The sequence below is a fragment of the Perca fluviatilis genome, chromosome 22, assembly GCF_010015445.1.
Source record: "Perca fluviatilis chromosome 22, GENO_Pfluv_1.0, whole genome shotgun sequence".
Classification (NCBI taxonomy): Eukaryota; Metazoa; Chordata; class Actinopteri; order Perciformes; family Percidae; genus Perca; species Perca fluviatilis.
This window is the reverse complement of record NC_053133.1, coordinates 29,572,642-29,590,854: the sequence shown is the minus strand read 5'-3', so window position 1 is coordinate 29,590,854 and position 18,213 is coordinate 29,572,642. Positions and strand designations below refer to the sequence as shown.

At 44.8% G+C, this 18,213-nt stretch overlaps 1 pseudogene; it reads right to left on the bottom strand.

The window, feature by feature from the left end:
* Nucleotides 1-535: 535 nt before the first annotated feature.
* Nucleotides 536-8,829, bottom strand: LOC120552737 (annotated as a pseudogene).
* Between the last annotated feature and the right edge of the window lie 9,384 nt (nt 8,830-18,213).

Here is an 18,213-nt window from a genome sequence, read left to right as displayed (position 1 = left end):
GACAGACAAACACACAGTAAAAGGACCCACCAGACTCCATGTAAATAAACAATACTTTTAGCGTGTATAGAGCCAGAGTGTTTCCACATGTATGTTCACATGTGTACTATAATACTAACATTTCAAGGTACTTAAGTAGTATTTCCATGTTCTGCTACTTTATATTTTTACTCCACTACATCTCAGAGGGAAATCTTGTACTTTTTACTTTTTATTACTTTCATCTGACAGCTGGAAAATCATCTGTGATTTATTTCTTTTAAATACTTAGAAAATTGAACAGAGTTTGGTTGGTGGAAGATTTAGAAAAGTTTGATTAATTTTGATTAGATTTTAAGTGAAAGATTTCCCAAAAAAACAGGTGGAAACACACACACACACACACACACACACACACACACACACACACACACACACACACACACACACACAGACACACACACACACGGAGAGACAGACAGACAGACACACACACACACACACACACACACACACACACACACACACACACACACAGACACACACACAGACACACACAGACACAGACAGACACACACACACACAGACACACACACACACACACACACACACACACACACACACACACACACACACACACACACACATCATGGCTGTCTCCTGTGTCAGTCGAGCAGCGTGCCTTGCTCCTGGGCTCGGGTCAGGCTGTCTTTGCGGAGCAGGTGGTGCACGCCCATCCTCTTCGGGCTCTTCTGCGGGCGCTGCGGGGGGGCGGCGGCGGCGGCGGCGCCGAGGGCGGGGTCGAGGTCCAGGAGGCGTGGCGAGATGACGGGCAGCTCGTGCGGTAAGACGTCTCTCTCCTCCGCTGAGCTCTCTTCTTCTCCTTCCTCCTCCTCCTCATCCTCATCCTCTTCTTCTTCTTCTTGGGTCCTACGGTTGTCGGCCGTGGCGCCATCGCCGTCGCCATCGTCGTCCTCCAGGCTCATCAGCAGCTTCTCCGTGGCGCCGGTTAGCCCGCGGCGTGCGCGCGGCTCCGTGTCGGTGTCGGTGTCGAGGCTGGAGCCGCGGCTCGGCGTCCAGCTGCGCCGACGAGGGCGCCCCGCCGTCGAAAGTAAGCCGCGTACCGCGCGGAGGGACGAGGGCCCGCCCCGGGGCCGCACGCCGCCGTTGCAGCTCCGCCCGGCGTCTGGCTGCCGAACGCCGGCGGTGCAGCGCCGAAGCCCGTGACGCCGGCGCCATCTTCTCCACGAACATCCGCTGCCAGTTGGCGAGCAGGTCCTCCTCCGAGCTCGCCGCCTGCAATCACAACACTAAATACATCATAACAACACCACAATCAATACAACATTCCAAATACATCATCACAACACGCCAAATACATCAAACACCCAAATACATCAACACAACACCCAAATACATCATCACAACACCCAAATACATCATCACAACACGCCCAAATACATCATCACAACACGCCCAAATACATCATCACAACACGCCCAAATACATCATCACAACACGCCCAAATACATCATCACAACACGCCCAAATACATCATCACAACACGCCCAAATACATCATCACAACACGCCCAAATACATCATCACAACACGCCCAAATACATCATCACAACATGCCCAAATACACACCTTCATACTGTGTGTGTCTGTGTGTGTGTCTCTCTGTGTGTGTGTTTATCTGTGTGTGTGTGTGTGGGCTGTGTGTGTGTGTGTGTGTATCGTGTCTGTGTGTGTGTGTACTGTGTGTGTGTGTGTGTGTGTGTGTGTGTTCTTGTGTGGTCCGTGTGTTATCCCTTAACCCACATCACAACTGGAGGTAAACACAAAAATTGTGTTTGTCTTTGTGTTGGTGGTGGGGGTTTTTTGTTGTGTGTGTGGTGTGTGGTGTGGGGGTGGTGTGGTGTGTAGTGGGAACGGGTTGGAGGAAGGTCTCCGCTACAGGCCCCAAAGAGGTCCGCTTCTGCACCAGCAGCAGATGCCTGCAGTGTAGCGAAGTTCTGGGGATCTTGACCTTGTTCAACTATGACCTTCCGGTAAGTGGGCGGTAGGTTCGAGCTTCGGAGAGGTCGGTCCTCGCCACCACCCCGCCCAGTACGGGGCAACAATACAATACCTACAGTTCTCGCACACGCACTACATGTTACCTGCACACCACATGTTACCTGCACACGCATTTCTACATGTTACCTGCACACTACAGTTACCTGCACACACATACTCCACTGCTTCACACGCACCTCTACACACACCACTTTACAGTTACCGCACACACATACTCACACGTTCTCACACGTACTCTAAACACGCTACCTCCTACAGTTACCTGCACACACATTACCTACACCTCTGCACACACATTACCTACACACCGCACTACAGTTACCTGCACACACATTACTGCACACGCTATCTACACACGTACTCTACATGTTACTCTGCACACGCTACATGTTACCTGCACACACGTTACTCTACATGTTACTCTGCACACGTGCTACTCTACACACGCTACTTACATGTTACCTGCACAACATTACTTACGTTACTCTGACACGCACTCTACATGTTACTCTGCACACCATTACACACTACTACAGTTACTCTGCACACGCATTACTCTACACACGCTACTCTACAGTTACTCCGCACACCATTTCTACAGTTACTCATACTTAACACATAATACCCAATGACTGCACACCTACAGTTACCTGCACAGTTACCACATGACCACATTACTCTACACATTTACTCTAACTTATCTAAAACCGGCTCACACGTTACACACCTTCTACAGTTACTTGCACACAACTACTCCGTTACTCTGACATCGCATTCATATCGCATCTACAGTTACCGTACACACATTACCTACATGTTACTCTGCACACACATTACTCTACACACGCATTCTACATGTTTCTGCACACACATACTTGCACATCGCACACAACGCATACTTACATGTTACCTGCACAGCATTTCACACAAACTTACATGTTACTTGCAACACATTACCTACACACGTACTCTACATGTTCCTGCACACACATTACTCTGCACACGTTACTCTACACACGTTACTCTACATGTTACTCTGCACACGTTACATGTTACTCTGCACACACGTTACTCTACATGTTACTCTGCACACGTTACTCTACACACGTTACTCTCTACATGTTACTCTGCACACACATTACTCTACGTGTTACTCTGCACACGTTACTCTACATGTTACTCTGCACACGTTACTCTACACACGTTACTCTACATGTTACTCTGCACACGTTACTCTACACACGTTACTCTCTACATGTTACTCTGCACACGTTACTCTACATGTTACTCCAGTACGGCTGCAACAATACAATACTCTACATGTTACTCTGCACACGTTACATGTTACTCTGCACACGTTACTCTACATGTTACTCTGCACACGTTACTCTACACACGTTACCTCTACATGTTACTCGCACACGCACCTACAGTTACTCTGCACACGTTACCTACAGGTTACCCTGCACACGCTACTCTACAGTTACTCGCACACCATCCACACATTTACCTCACATACTCTACACAGTTACTCTGCACATGTTACTCTACACATGTTACCTTCATGACCACACATAACAGCATCTTATGAACCGCATATCTATCCTCCGCACATAAGATTTCACAATATACCATTCTCACACTACATCACACAGCCTACAGTACTGCACACGACTCAATACATTTACTCTCAACGCTATACATGTTACTCTACATGATCACCATACCACATCGCATACATTTGCACACGCATCTTACTAACTTGCTACATATTACTTACAGTTACTCTGCACACGCCTTACATGTTACTCTACTTACTCATGTTACTCTACACGTTACTTTGCACACGTTACTCTGCACACGTTACTCTACATGTTACTCTCTACACACGTTACTCTCTACATGTTACTCTGCACACGTTACTCTACATGTTACTCTACATGTTACTCTGCACACACGTTACTCTACATGTTACTCTACATGTTACTCTGCACACGTTACTCTACATGTAACTCTCTACACACGTTACTCTCTACATGTACTCTGCACACACGTTACTCTACATGTTACTCTGCACACATTACTCTACATGTTACTCTGCACACGTTACTCTACATGTTACTCTGCACACGTTACTCTGCACGTTACTCTACATGTTACTCTGCACACGTTACTCTACATGTTACTCTGCATGTTACTCTGCACACGTTACTCTACACACGTTACTCTCTACATGTTACTCTGCACACGTTACTCTACACACGTTACTCTACATGTTACTCTGCACACCGTTACTCTACATGTTACTCTGCACACACGTTACTCTACACATGTTACTCTGCACACGTTACTCTACATGTTACTCTCTACACACGTTACTCTCTACATGTTACTCTGCACACACGTTACTCTACATGTTACTCTACATGTTACTCTGCACACGTTACTCTCTACATACATTACTCTACACATTACTCTACACATGTTACTTTCTACACATGTTACTCTGCACACATGTTACTCTACAGGTTACTCTCTACACACGTTACTCTGCACACGTTACTCTCTACGTTACTCTGCACACACGTTGCTCTGCACACACGTTGCTCTGCACACACGTTACTCTCTACACACACGTTACTCTACATGTTACTCTGCACACACGTTACTCTACATGTTACTCTGCACATGTTACTCTACACGTTACTCTACACACACACGTTACTCTCTACACACACGTTACTCTACATGTTACTCTGCACACACGTTACTCTGCACACACGTTACTCTGCACACACGTTACTCTGCACACACGTTACTCTCTGCACACGAACAAACAAACAACGTCCACAGCCTCTAAAATAGTCAAATGTAACAACTTAATGTTGAATTCACACGAATCCTGGATTCAGTGCATCCCAAATATTTTATATATAATGTTGATATGTGCCTGTCTGTATACTGTTGTCTCTATTGTACAGTATGTGTGTATATTCCTATCTGTCTATGTTTACATGTCTGTTTGTTGACTGTATGGAGAGTTAACACCGCTGCAGTCTAATTCCTCGTGTGTGTAAGTATACTGGGCCAATAAATCTGATTCTGACTTTAATTAAGTTGTGATTTGATAAGAGTTTATTTACAGCAGGAGTCCTAATCCTACCGTCCAGACTGCTCTGACTGCGGCAGGATCCGTTCTGCTGCGCTGCGTCCCGCCCGCCGTTCTGGCGCCCGTGCAGCTCGCCGCCGGTCATGTCCACGTGCACGAAGACGTCCTCGGCGACGGGCCGGCTAACGCTGCTGGACTGGGCCGAGTTCAGCAGCAGCGGCTCCGGTTTCTCCAGGACGCGGGCGATCACCGAGGTCGGGACCACGTCAGCCGGCGTCAGGCTCAGCGTGTCGGGATCCTGACCGCCGGCGCCGGGGGCGGAGCCAGCGCCGCCGCCGGGGGCGGAGCCACCGCGCTCCGGCAGGCTGCTCTTCATGTGTTTGTTCAGCATGTCCTGCAGCTCGTAGGGAAGCTACACACACACACACACACACACACACACACACACACACACACACAGAGACAGACACACACACACACACAGAGACAGACACACACACACACACACACACAGACAGAGACACACACACAGAGACAGACACACACACACACACACACACACAGGACACACACACACACACACACACACACACACACACACACACACACACACAGACAGACAGACACACAGACAGAGACACACACACAGACACAGACACACACACACACACACACAGACGACAACACACACACACACACACACACACACAGAGACACACACACACACAGAGAGACACACACACACACACACACACACACACACACAGAGACACACACACACACACACACACACACACACACACACACACACACACAGACACACACACACACACACACACACACACACACAGACACACACACACACACAGACACACACACACACACACACACACAGACACACACACACACAGACACACACACACACACACACAGACACACACACACACACACACACACACACACACACACACACACACACACACACACACACACACACACACACACACACACACACACACACACACACACACACAGAGACGTGCTGAGTGTTTCCAGGAATCAGAGTGTGAATAAACTCTAATGGAACATTTATAGAACCAAAGAGTAAAAGATCAATGAAGCCCTCCAGTGTTATTTTGTGTCATATGATACTAATATAATATAATATAATATAATATATAATATAATATATAATATAATATAATATATAATATATAATATATAATATAATATAATATATAATATATAATATCTATCTTCAGTCAAACACTGAAGCTCCGCCTCCTGGTTAACAACTCCTCCGTTAATCTTTGCAGCTCTAATTACGATCAAATAAAAAGTAATTATAAATATAAAACTTACGTCAGCGAACTTGTGGTTCCTGAAGTGGGACTTGTTGCATTTGAGCAGCTGGACGGCGAGGTTACAGTCCTGCCGGTAACGCTCCTGAACACACACAAACACACAGAGAGACTGTCAGCCAATCACAGCGCAGGACTGTCTCACACAAACACACAGAGAGACTGTCAGCCAATCACAGCGCAGGACTGTCTCACACAAACACACAGAGAGACTGTCAGCCAATCACAGCGCAGGACTGTCTCACACAAACACACAGAGAGACTGTCAGCCAATCACAGCGCAGGACTGACACACACAAACACACGAGAGAGACTGTCAGCCAATCACAGCGCAGGACTGACACACACAAACACACGAGAGAGACTGTCAGCCAATCACAGCGCAGGACTGACACACACAAACACACGATTACTGTGTGTTCTTCATAAACACACCAACAGCAGTGAGAATTAATCATCCTGGACCCTGTTTTTGTGTCCAAGTGACTGACTGGGGACAACCCACCAGACTCCATGTAAATAATCTGGACTTTTATCATCGTAAAACACTCTTCATTCAAAGTGGACAGAAACTAAATAAAACTACCAAAAGCCGTCTTGGTTCATCTTTCCACTGTTCCAACAATCACCACTCTGGTTTGGTTGAAATAAACCCTTAATTCTCCCATTTACATGTGGAGATATGCTGGCTCTATACACGCTAAAAGTCCTGATTATTAACATGGAGTCTGTGTGGAGATATGCTGGCCCTATACTACGCTAAAAACCTGATTATTTACATGGAGTCTGGTAGAAATATGGTGGCACTAATACGCTAAAAGTCCTGATTATTTACATGGAGTCTGGTGGAGATATGCTGGCTCTATACAAACACGCTAAAAGTCCTGATTATTTACATGGAGTCTGGTGGAAGATGCAGCTGGCTCTATACACGCTAAAAGTCCTGATTATTTACATGGAGTCTGTTGAGATATGCTGGCTCTATACTCACTAAAAGTCCTGATTATTTACATGGAGTCTGGTGGAGATATGCTGGCTCTATACACGCTAAAAGTCCTGACTATTTACATGGAGTCTGGTGGAGTTTGGTGATGGTGATTTCGGGGCTGTTTCATGTTAAACTAAAAGGATCTTACTCTTTAACTAAAAGGTCTATCTCTGTAGGGATCCATCCCATAATGTTGTCAGACTCTTAGAATAATAATCTGAGTCTGTCAGCAGCAACAACAGAACTTTTAGTGGACTCTAACTGACATTTTGTCACTCAGTTCCCCTTTAACTTTATAAATAAAAGATTAAATCATTATATATTTGTGTTTCTGACTCACGTTGAGTTCCTCCAGGCGGTCCACGGTGTTTTTGGCGTCCAGCAGTTTGTTGGTGAGCTCTACGATCTCCTGGTCCATCGTCTTCTTGTCCCTCTCCACCTTCCGTAGCTGTGGGAGGAGTTACATCGTTAAATCACTGGCCAGGCAGCCAATCAGACGCCTGAGGGGGCGGGAGGCGGGGCTACATTCAGATCAACTGGGAACGCAGCCAATCAGACACCTGAGGGGGCGGGAGGCGGGGCTACATTCAGATCAACTGGGAACGCAGCCAATCAGATGCCTGAGGGGGCAGGAGGCGGGGCTACATTCAGATCAACTGGGAACGCAGCCAATCAGACACCTGAGGGGGGAGGGGGCTACATTCAGATCAACTGGGACGCAGCCAATCAGACGCCTGAGGGGGCAGGAGGCGGGGCTACATTCAGATCAACTGGGAACGCAGCCAATCAGACGCCTGAGGGGGCGGGAGGCGGGGCTACATTCAGATCAACTGGGAACGCAGCCAATCAGACGCCTGAGGGGGCAGGAGGCGGGGCTACATTCAGATTAACTGGGAACGCAGCCAATCAGACGCCTGAGGGGGCAGGAGGCGGGGCTACATTCAGATCAACTGGGAACGCAGCCAATCAGACGCCTGAGGGGCGGGGCTACATTCAGATAAACTGGTCAGGCAGCCAATCAGACGCCTGAGGGGGCGGGGCTACATTCAGATCAACTGAATCCAGCGTTCAACAGATGAAACAGGAAGTCAGGATGGAAACAGGAAGAGGAAACTAAGAACAGGAAGAAGACGCAACTGCATGAACCCAAGTCTGACTGACAGCCGCCTGATGAAGAGGAGGATGAGGATGATGAAGAGGATGATGATGAGTCAGTCCGTCACAGAGCAGCGTGAGAAAAGAGGAGAAAGAGAAAAGATGAAGAAAGAACGACAAACAGACCTGAAACCTGTTTAACCCTCTGAGGTCTGAGTCTATCTATCATCTATCCATCCATCCATCCATCTATAGTATCTATCTATCATCTATCCATCTATCTATCTATCATCTATCCATCTATACATCTATCAATCCATCTATAGTATCTATCTATCATCTATCCATCTATACATCTATCCATCCATCCATAGTATCTATCGATCCATAGTATCTATCCATCCATCTATCCATCCATCCATCCATCCATCCATCTATCTATCCATCTATCTATCCATCTATCTATCCATCTATCACCGGGTCCTCTGCTATCTATCAAATCTGTCATGTCCCATCCTAATCACTGTGCTGCATGGGTCCTATGTCCGTTCTGCCGTCCTTAATCACCTCACGATTACACAAGGTCGGCAAAGAAGAAAAAGTGCATTTAAAAAGAACGAGCGTAAAAGAATAAGAAGGAAGATGCGTGAGGCGTGAGCAGATGCGATAAAGATTAAAGTGCGATAACGATAAGATGCGATAAGGTAAATAGTAGTAAGTGATAAGTGTACGATAAAGTAAGATAGCATAGAGCAATTAAGATAATTGCGATAAGAGGTCGATAAAGGTAGCGTAGTAAAGTAAGTTAAAGAGATAAGTAAAGTGGGTAGTTAGTTAGCATTGATAAAGATTAAAGTGCGATAGATTAAAGTGCTTAGTATAATTAAGTGTGTCAAGGGTACGTCGAACGTTGGTGCGATAAGGAGCGATAGCATTAGAGTGCCATTAGATAAAGGGGGCTGGAGTAGCTTAAAGTACGATAGCATAAAGTGCGTGCTCGTAAGTAGCGATAGAATTAAAGAGGGTAATTAAAGGTTAAATAACATATTAAGGGTGAGCGATAAGGTGCCGATGATGATAAAGATGCGATGTGGATAAGGTGCGATAGAAGGTAGGGTTGAAATTAAAGGTGCGCGAGAATTAAAGTTGAGTCGATTAAAGACGATGGCGTTAGTGATAAGATTAAAGGAGTAAAGATTAGGTGAAATTAGATTACGATAAAGATTAAAGTGCAGGCTGAGGTAGATTAAGACGTGATTAAAGGTGCGATAAAGACAAAGATTAAAGTTAAAGGTAATATTAAAGGTAGCCGATAGGGATTAAAGAGCGATAAAGATTAAAGTTTGGGGTGGGTGGAAGGTGAAAGAATTAAAGTGCGATGCTAGATTAAGTGCTTGGTAAAGGTGCGATGAAGCTAGGTGAAATTGGTAAGGTAGATAGAATTAAAGTAGCGATGGCATTAAAGCGTGCATAAGTGCGCATTAAAGTAATTAAGATTAAGTGTATAAAAGGCGTGTAAAGGTGCTGCGATGGCGTAAAGCGATAAGTGCTGATAAGATGCGATTAAATTCAAATAATGAGGGGGAGGAAGAATGTAACGGATTAAGTGACTGATAAGAAGAGATAAAATAAAGATAAGATAGGGAATTAAGAGGGTAAGATGGGAGCTAATTAGAGGTGGAATAAAGTGCGTGTGAATGTGATGGAGTAACGATAAGGATTAAAGGCGATAAGGTAGGTGCTACATTAGGCGAGATACGGGGCGGGGCTAAGTAGCGTTTAGTGCTATGCTGTAGAAGTACTAGCGTAGTGCGCATATAAAGTTGCCATAAGGTGCTTAAGTGAGTAAAGTAGGGCCGTTATAAAGGTAGCGATAGCTAGGAATAATAGATAAAGAATGGGACTTTAAAGATAACAAGTAGGGGAAATAAAATGGGCAGTGGATGAGCTTAAGTGAGTGTAGAGCGATATTAAGTGAAGGATAAAAAAGGAAAAATTAGGTCTGGGATTAAAGTAAGGTGTGCTGATAAGTGTGAGTGGTAAGTAAGCTGGAAGTCGAAAGAACCTAAAGGTAGGCTAGACGAGATTAAAGTGCGAGATTGATATGAGAGGGGGGGGAGGAGAGTTGTAAAGGGTGTAGGAGAGTAGGAAGTGGTTATCGATAGAAATTGTGTGTTGTGGTGGGTAAATAGATGGGAGATAAGTAGGGTGAGTGTAGGTGGAGTAGAGGAATGATGTAGAGGGTGTGAATAGTACGATAAAGATAAAGGTGGGTGTTGGAGTGCTAGGGATAAGGGATGGTGGTGATGGGGGATGTAAGAGAACGATAGGGGCGTTGGTGGTAAAGTGCGATAAAGATGGGGAGGAGTAAAGTAGGACGACGTTACGATACGTGGGGTAAAGGGCTTATTATTAAAGGAGGGGGAAAAGGCGTGTAAAGGGTGGCAAAGATGAGATAAGGGAAGATGACGATAGCGTTAGGGGTGGTGGGCGAATAAGTAGGTTAAGGTTAATGGTTTAGATAGAGGGTAAGGGTGGGGGGGTTGGTCTGGGGGGATAAAGATAGGTAGGAGTGATGGGAAAGAGGGGTAGACGTGGGAAAAGAGGGGGCAATAGGGCGAAGCTTATAAGGTGTGAAGATTACGAAGGGAGGTGGTGAATGGTTGGAGAATTAAGGTAAGTAAGTGCGTGCTAGGGACGAGGCTTAAGGGTGCAATAAGGGGTAGAGATTGAAGGCGTAAGTGTTATTAGAGCGTAGTAAACATAAGTGTGGGGAGAAGAAGCGAGGAAAGTGATTGGAATTAAGTGGACAATAGATTAAAACGTTAAGAGCGATAGAGATTGATTAGAGAGGGTAAAGATAAGGTGTGATAGGATTAAGGGTGTAGATGAATGGGGCGTACGTTTGCTGGTTAATGAGGAATAAGGGATTAAAGTGTGATGGGATAAAGGTGCAGGCGAAGGCACGGTAGCAGATGTATAGTAAAGGAGAGATTAAAGAGCCATTGATGAAGATAATGCGCGATAAGGTGCTAAGATACGAGCATGGTAAGATAGAAATGTAGCAGGAGTAAAAAGAACAGTAAAGTGCTTGAATGTGTATAAGGAAGGTAGTGCCATAGGCATGCGTAAGGGTGGTAAGATAGCGTTGGTGCCGAGGAAAGGAGGTAGGGGCGGGGATAGCTGATGAGATAGAGAAGGCGGGGGGGCATTAAGGTAAATTAAGTGGCGAGGAGATTAAGATAGCGATAGAGTTAAGTAAAGGAAGGGAGGGATAAGGATGAGTGGAGCGTGTAAGGCGCACGCGTTCCTGGGAAATTAAATGCATGCTGCATAAGTTAAGTGCTGATACGTAGCGGTAAGGGGATGGTGCGTAAGATTAAGATTAGGGTGGGATAAAACTGGGTGCTGTTGGTGGTGGGTAAATGGTAATTAAAGATAGCGTTAAGATTAAGGATAGTTAAGTACGTTAAGATTAGAGCGATAGTAAGGTGGTAAGCGTAGCGATAAGGTGCGGTAAGGGGAGGAGTGATTAAAGGTAAAATAGGGAAGTGCGATTAAAGGTGAAATTGTGAGGTGCGTGGGTAAGTAACGATGCGTTAAAGATTAGGATTAAGTTAGCGATGTGATAAGTTGGGTAGCATTAAGTACCGTTAGAGTTAGTGCGTGCGTAAGGGCGTGCGTAAGTACGGCTTGATTAGCATAAGATTAAGATAAGGTAAGATGAAGTAAGATAGCGTGGGAAATAGTGCGTTAGGATTAGATGATAGATTAATGGGTGAGGCGCGTGTACGTGCTTGTTAAGTTAGGGTGGGGCATTAAGTGCGTGTAAAGAGTGGTGCGTCATTAAGTGAAATTAATTGAGCATTAAGAGGTGGTAAAGTTGAGCGCTTTAGATGGCATTAAGTGCTTAAAGGTAGGTAGACGATGGCGGTGCTGCGGCGTTAGGTGCGATAAAGGGGGGGTGCGATGGAATGTGAAATTAGTACGTGCGTAAGGAAAGTAAGCGGCTTATGGCTGGTGGGCTGTGTTTAGGTTGGCCGAAGTGCGTGCGAAGATGGTACGGTAGAGTGCGTGCGTTAAAGATACGTGCTAAAGGCGTAGAGGGCTGAGGTGGGTAAGGTGGTCGTGAACGTGCAATAGGGAGCTGCTGAAGGTGGATTAAGGTGTATGGCGTGAGTGCGTTAAAGTTAAAGGTGGCATGTAAAGATTAGGGGTAGATTAAGGGGGGGGTAAGATGGCGTTAAATTGGTAGGTGAGACGTGTAGTAAATGGCGTAAAGATAAAGATAGATTAAGGGTGAAGGTAAAGATGCATTAAGTTAGGTAGGGCGTTAAAGTGCATTAAGGAGTAGTGGGAGAGGGGGGCAGTAAAGTAAGCGTAAGGTTAGAGTTAGCCGATAAGGCGTGGTGGCATAGTGTAAAGGTTAAGAGGGAATTAGTGCTTGCAGGGAGGGGAAGCGTGAGCATTAGGGGTACGTTAAGATGACATTAGATGTTAGAGATGTGCGGGCGTTAAGTAATAAGCGTAAGGTGGAAGAGCGTAGCGCGGTAGCGAAGTTAAAGGCTGAACGTTAAGGTACGTACGTTAGATTAAATCGTTAAGTTAGATGGTAAAATTAAAGTTAGTGTGCGTTAAGTAAGTTGATGTACGTAGGATAAGGTGAAATTGTAGCGTGGAATTAAAGTGGTGAGGGGGCGGATAATTAAAGAATTAAAGTTAGCATGAAGTGCGGCATTAAGATAGTGGGGCTGGGCGTGTAAGTTAAAGAGGGTTACATTAAGTAAAGTTAGGGTGAAGTTAGGAGGATGATTGCTTAGGATGAGTTAAGGGGCGTTAAGTTTCGTAAGATAGGAATTAGAATTGGCGTTAAGATTGGTGAGATTAGCGATGGCATTAAATTGGCGTGTGATGAGTAAGATTGGTAAGTTAGCGTTAAATTGTAGGTAAATTAAATTAGGGTGAAACGATTTGACTACGAAACCATAAGGTACGATGGCATTAAGTTAGAGATTGGGTGCGAGATTAGCGTTAAAGTTAGGTGTGATGGCATTAAAGTTAGCATTGGCGGTAAAGTTAGGGTGCGTTAAGTGCGTGCGAGATTAAGATTGCATTAAGCATTAAGTTAAGATTACAAATTAGGGTGTAAATTAAAGTTAAATTGGGTAAAGTGCGTCAAGTTAAAGATTAAGATTAGAGATTAGGGTGCTGCATTAAAAGTTAGGAATTAAAGATTAAGATTAAGATGCGTTAACGTTAAATTGGCGATTAAAGATTAAGATTAAGGTGCGGTAAAGTGGGAGTAAAGATTAAAGATGCGTTAAGTTAAGTTAGAAAGATTGCGTTAAAGATTATACGTGAATTAAAGATTAAGATTAAGGTGCTGATTAGGGTAAATTAAAGGTGCTGATGAAGATTAAGATTAAGTGCATTAAAGTTACAGGAATTAGCGTGCTGATAGAATTAAGATTAAGATTAGGTGCGTTAAGTGCGATAAGATTAAGATTAGGATTGGGTCGAGGTGCTGATAAAGGTGCGGTAAAAGTGCGATTAAAGTTAGCGATGGGTCGAGGTGTGATTAAAGGTGGGTAAAGATTGCGATGCGGGTCGGGTGCGATAGAATTAAAGGTGCGTTAAAGATTAAAGATTAAAGATGCGGGTAGATAAATTGATAAGATTAAGTTGAGTGCGATAAAGATTAAGATGCCGATTAAAGTGCTGATGGAGTGCGATAAAGATTAAGATGTATAAGATTGCGGGTCGGTGCTGAATTAACGTTAAAGATGCGCGTAAAGATTGGTCTTGATAAAGGTCGGAGTGCGTCGGGTCCCGGGTCCGGGTCGGGTCAGGTGCGATAAGTCTTACGATGGTCCGGGTAAGGTCCCGTCGTCCGATGCTGTCGATGCGTCGGGTCAGATGCTGATAAGATTAAGATGCTGATAAAGATTAAGATGCAGGTCGGGTCCGGGTCCGGGTCTTACGTTAAAGGTCCGTCCGGACGCGATGCGGGTCACGATAAGGTCAGATGCGTCGGTCGGGTCAGGTCGTCAGATGCGGTCCGGAGTCACGTCGGGACCGGTCGTCAAGATTAAGATGCTGATCCGGGACGGGTGCTGTCTTGATGGGTCCGGGTCGCGTCGGTCGCCGATACTTGATAAAGATCAGGTCCGTCCGGGACGTCCAGGTCAAAGGTCTGGTCTGGGACGAGTCTTGTCGGTCAGGTCAGGTCCGTCAGTCCCGGAGTCAGATGGTCAGGTCAGAGTCTGTCCAGTCCGTCCAGGTCAGGTCCCGGGTCCGTCCAGGTCCGTCCAGGTCAGAGTCTGTCCGTCTGTCGATCCGTCTGTCGTCCAGATGGAGTCGTCCGTCCAGGTCGAGTCTGTCGTCTACGGGGATGGTGTTGGGGATCGTTTGGGATGATGTTTTATATGATGTGGAATGAGCCCTGGAATGGAGTTGTTTTGATTGGTTCAAGGTGGTGACATCTGGGACATGAGGACATATGGAGGATGTGGACAATGCTGGAATGTGTGGACATGCGGGCACTGCTGGATATGTGGACATATGGACGTAGCGGACATGAGGACATGGGACCTAGGACAGTGGACATGCGGATGTGTGGACATACGGACATGTGGATGTGTGGACAGCGGAGACATATGAGGACATGCTGGGATGTGTGGACAATGGGATGTATGGACATGGGACATACGGATATGTGGACATGGGGATGTGGAATGGGAACCTAGGAGTGTAGACATGGACAGATGGACAGGGATGTGGACAGTATGGACAATACAGGCAGCGGAAGCAAGTAGAGACAGCGGACGGGATATGTGGATATAGGAACTGGAAGTGATGTACCGGCAACCGGCACCCTGAGAATGTGGATATGGCACGTTGAACGTGGATATGGGACAGCAGGACCCTGAGATAGGGAAGCGGATATGTGGACGCTATGGACAGTGGGATGTAGCGGACATGTGAGATGGAAAGGAGACCTAGGATATGTGAGGACATGGACATGGATGATGTGGACTGCATCTACCGGAACTCTAGATGTGGATATGCGGACATCTGAGACATATGGATATGTGGACATGCAGGACCCTCTGAGATATGTGGATATGTGGAACATCTGAACATGGATGTGAGGACATGCGAGACCTAGGATATGCTGACATGAGGACCCTAGGATATGGGTGGTATGAGATAGGTATGAACATGTGATTGTGGAAGGGACATGGGACCCTCTGGGGAATGTTGAGACAATGGACCTACAGATATGAGACATGGGAGATGTAGGGACATGAGAGACTAGGACCTCTGGAAGTGTAGAATATGTGATATATGAGGAGGAGAGAAGGTTGAACATATGAATATGAACATACGAACCTACGAATATATGAACATACGAATATATGAATATAGAACATACGAACATAGAATATATGAACATATGAACTACTGAATATATGAACATATGAACATACGAATATATGAATATATGAACATATGAACATATGAAATACTAACATGAATATATGAACTACAACATATAATATGAATATATGAACATATGAATATTGAACAACATAGACATATGAATATATGAACATATGAATATATGAACTATACGAATATATGAACATATGAATATATGAATATAGAACATATAGAACATATGAACATACAATATATGAACATATGAATATATGAATATCTGAACATACACATATTAACATATGAATATATGAATATATGAATATACGAACATACGAACATATGAACATATGAATATATGAACATACTAATATATGAACATATCTGGAACATGACTTTGACTTCTTTAGAAAAGGTTTGACTTTAAACTCCTTTTATTGGGAAATAAAATTTTAAAGAGACTGGTTATGATTGTTATTTCAGTGTGTCAAAGAGTAACCGTAGTAACCAAGTCACCATCTGACCTCTGGTCACCCATGGCAACCATCCTGCTGTCCGACAATGCCACTTTTCCACAGTTAATCAATACACAAACACACACACACACACACACACACACACACACACACACACACACTCACACAGACACAAAGACACACAGTGACACACACACACACACACCACACACTCCCACAGACACACAACACACACACACAGACACACACACACACACACACACACACACACAAACACACACTGGCTGTGTGTCAAACGCCTACTGTCCCACTTCAAACACTTAGTCTTCAGTATATCGTGGAGTCAAGCACTGAAAGTACCAGGATGTTCCCCCTAAAAACGCTCAAAAGTTCAGTGTGGAACTGACCGGGGCCAGGGAACCCACCGGCAGCTGATTTATTTTTTTTTTTACTCATTTGTATTTTATTAGTGTACATATATTTCAATTATTCAGGCTTCATGACAAACCACATACTTATTAAAGTATAGAGATAAAAGGATGAGATAAACAAACAGATATATAAAAGAACCAACAAACATTACATCATAATAACAAAACTATAAATAAAACAGGGAGACATCACTTTCAATATAATGGAGAAGTAGTCAGGCCATTCATGGGAGACAGTGTACCACTTCTGCCAGTGTTCAAGGAAGGTTTCCATTTTTCGGTTAACGCTGTGATCTGCTGCCCTTCTACCATACTACCGTTACGATATCTCTCCCATGAAGCAATTGTTGGGTACTCTGGTAGTAACTTTTCTTTTTTTAACACAACTTTTACTGGCCACCACGCATTGCATTTATCAAGTGTTTGTCCCTTTTAGCCAACTTTAAGGTATATTTCCAAGATATAGAGGCTTAAAGCCCATATTATGCCTCATTTTCAGGTTCATAACTGTATTTTAAGGTTGTACCAGAATAGGTTTACATGGTTTAATTTTCTAAAAACACCATATTGTTGTTGTACTGCACAGCTCTCTCTCACTGCTGCAGATCCTCTTTTCACCTGGTTTCTGTTTTAGCTACAGAGTGAGACCTCTTTTCATCTTCTTCTTCTACACTATCTTTGATTGCACTCGCACATGCTCAGTAGCTCAGATGTAGAGCATGTCAGCTAGCTAACTCTAGAGACAGTAAAAGAAAGGCTGTTTCTCCAACTTTGGTCAGTTACAAGGCAGGATCAGCTGGGAGACTTCTAAATGAGGGAGCACATGGAAGTAGTTCTTCTGTAGATTATGGTGAACTAGTGTGTGTTGTAGCAGTGCTTTGCTATTGAGAACGACGTAGCATGCTAGCGTTAGCGTTAGCCGGCTAATGCTAACGCTACGAGCTAACGGTTGTGGTTAGCCAGCTCATTTCGGACTGTGACGTCACAGTCCGAGGCCGATTTTGACCAGCTCACCAGGAGGCTGAAGGCAGGACACATTCAGAAACCAGATCTCACTCAGAACACCATGGATGGATTTATTCAAAGTGTGTATGTGTGTGGAAGCACCAGAGACACAAAATAACTCCCCAAATCACCAGAAAAAGTGATTTTTTCATAATATGGGCACTTTAAAGTCCAAAGAAATGTCCTCACGGAATAGGACTTGTAAATCAGTGTGGATCGCCTTCCAGAAGTTTTTAATTCAGGGACAG